General features: G+C 43.9%; 1 non-coding gene across 1 annotated transcript; it reads left to right on the forward strand.

The window, feature by feature from the left end:
* Positions 1-1,494: 1,494 nt before the first annotated feature.
* LOC111557635 lies at positions 1,495-1,600 on the forward strand. Its single transcript, XR_002737874.1, has one exon. It is a non-coding gene; the product is annotated as a U6 spliceosomal RNA (small nuclear RNA).
* The last annotated feature ends 892 nt before the right edge of the window (positions 1,601-2,492 follow it).

Genomic DNA, 2,492 nt, shown 5'->3' on the forward strand with positions numbered 1-2,492 from the left:
CAGGATTTAGAGGAAACCCGGGGGACCCGCCTACCAGATGCTATGCCTGGAGGCAGAGAGCATTCTAGCTTTTCCCCCAAGATAAAGTGAAATGGCAGAAAGCCAGGACAGGAACCAGCTCCCAGCCTGTGTCTGCACAAGGACACTCTGCAGTGGACACAGAGCCTGGGGGACAGTTCTTGGGCCCAGAGCTTTTTAGGGTTTTGTGTGTTACCAGGCAGTCTTGATCACTATGTGATACCTCTTCTCAGACTTTTCATCAGCCGGTGAGTCAACACACATTGAAAAACCAGACTGTACAATCAGTGCTAAGTGTTCAGTCATATTCAAGGGCTTTATAATCATAGGCCACATTTCTTTCTACTTTCTATGGCTTTGTCCAAGTGCACAGTGGCCAGAGAATCTTTGTTTATACCACTTCAAGGGTTCCATTATAATAGAAGTTGCCTCTGAAAGTGCAGCAGTTAATGTCATATAGAGCAAAATGAAATGAAAAGAAAAAGCCCCAACTGAGAGATATTGGACCCGCTGCTTGACCTCTGAATGTTTTCCCCTCATCTGTAAAATTAGGATACTGTTGTTGATGATGATGTTGATCCCTAGCTCCTGGTGTTATGAATAACACATAAAGTGTGAAGGGTAATGTGTGTGTCAGCTGTCCTTGCTGTAACTCAGGGTTGGAGTCCTTGGTCCCATGAAAGCCTAGATCTGCTATTTCTGGCCCACAGCAGGGCTTCCTGGAGGTGAGCATGATGAGTTTTCTGTGAACTTGGTGGGTGCAGACAACCTCAGGTTCCAAGGGAAGCCATCTCCAGACCCCACTAGTAGCCTGATGGATGGTAGGGGCTTCTGTGCAGATATTGTGGGGCAGGATCATGCTTAGTGTCTTGCAGACTTGTGCCAGATAAGCTCTACTTTACATTAGTTTTTAGAAATTACAAACTGCTGCAGAGCTCTAACACTAGACTCAGTTGTTTTAAAACCTCAATAAATAGAATGAAAGGAAAACACACTATTTAAAGACTACCATGTATTTTCTTTTTTTATGAGAGGTAAAGCCCAAATTAGTAATTTTTCTATTTGAGAAAAGGGAAAAAAAAACCCAAAACAAAAAACCCTCTCCAAAGATGAAGCCAAGATCCTACTCTGGAATGGAGTTTAAGACAATGTAGAATTTTATTGTTTTCTACAATAGTGCCAAGGTGGTCTTTACTGTGGGTTGAACTGCATTTCTTCATTATTTCATTGATTCATTCATTCACTTACTGATTTAACTAGGATGCTCTGAGCTACTATGTGCCTACCACTCCTCTACGTCCTGAGTTCTGCCCTAATGGAGCTCACTCACAATCTAGTGAGGGGAGCAGACACCAATCAGACAATCATGTCACTCATGTGACAAGGGATGGGCCTGGTCTTAGAAGGCTTCCCTGAATAAGTGACTAAAGCTAAGATATGCAGGATGGGTCAGACTTGATAGTCAGAAGAGGGTGAGTACTCACTTCAGCAGCACATAGACTAGAACTGGAACAATACAGTGAAGATTAGCATAGTCCCTGCGTAAGACTGACATGCAACTAGTGACACGTTCTGTATTTTTGCATGACAACACAAATGTATTTAATGCTATTCAGCTGTATACTTAAAATGGTTGAAATGGTACATTTTATGTTGTGTCTATTTTACGATAATAAAACAGAGGGGGATGGTGTTGAGAAGGTTCTGCTGCAAGCAGAAGGAAGAGCTGGTAGACATGTCTAGTGAGACATTTGAGAGCAAAGCCAGCAAAGCTGGTCTGTCAAGATTTGAGGGAGGTGGTAGGTGGCCCAAGATGAAGGTGGAGTTGCAAGCAGAGGCATCAAACCTGGATATTGATGATCTGTGTTCTGAAACCAGTGGGAGATTGTGGAGACTTTCATCAGGGCAGTGATGTATTTGTATTTTAAAAAGTTACCCTTGGGGTGCCTGGGTGGCTCAGTCAGTTGAACGTCTGACTCTTGATTTCAGCTCAAGTCATGATCCCAGGGTCTATGGGACCGAACCAGAGTCGGGCTCTGTGCTGAGCCTGGAGCCTGCTTACAGTTCTTTCCCTCTCTCTCTGCTCTTCCCTTCATGCTTGTGCTCTTTCTCTTTCTCTCTCAAATTAAAAAAAAATAAATAAATAAAAATCACCCTGGACTAGGGTGGAGACCAAGCAGAGGGGCAGCAGATGAAGATGATCAGTTAGGAAGCTGTCAGAGTTTTTCAGGAGGGAGATACCCAATGCCAGTTGAACTAGGGCATTAGGGATGGAGAAAAGTGGATAGATTTGAGAAAATTCAGAGGGCATATGGCTGAACTCGATGGGTTGCTGAGAGGTGAGGGAAGGTGACCCAAGAGAGATTTCTGGTTTCTTGATAGATGGTGGTGCTGATGACTGGGACAGGAAGCACAGAGAGAAGGTGTTTGGAGAGGTGGATCACAGTTCTTGTTTTTGACATGATGAGTCTGTG

The sequence above is a fragment of the Felis catus genome, chromosome D4 (assembly GCF_018350175.1).
Source record: "Felis catus isolate Fca126 chromosome D4, F.catus_Fca126_mat1.0, whole genome shotgun sequence".
NCBI lineage: Eukaryota > Metazoa > Chordata > Mammalia > Carnivora > Felidae > Felis > Felis catus.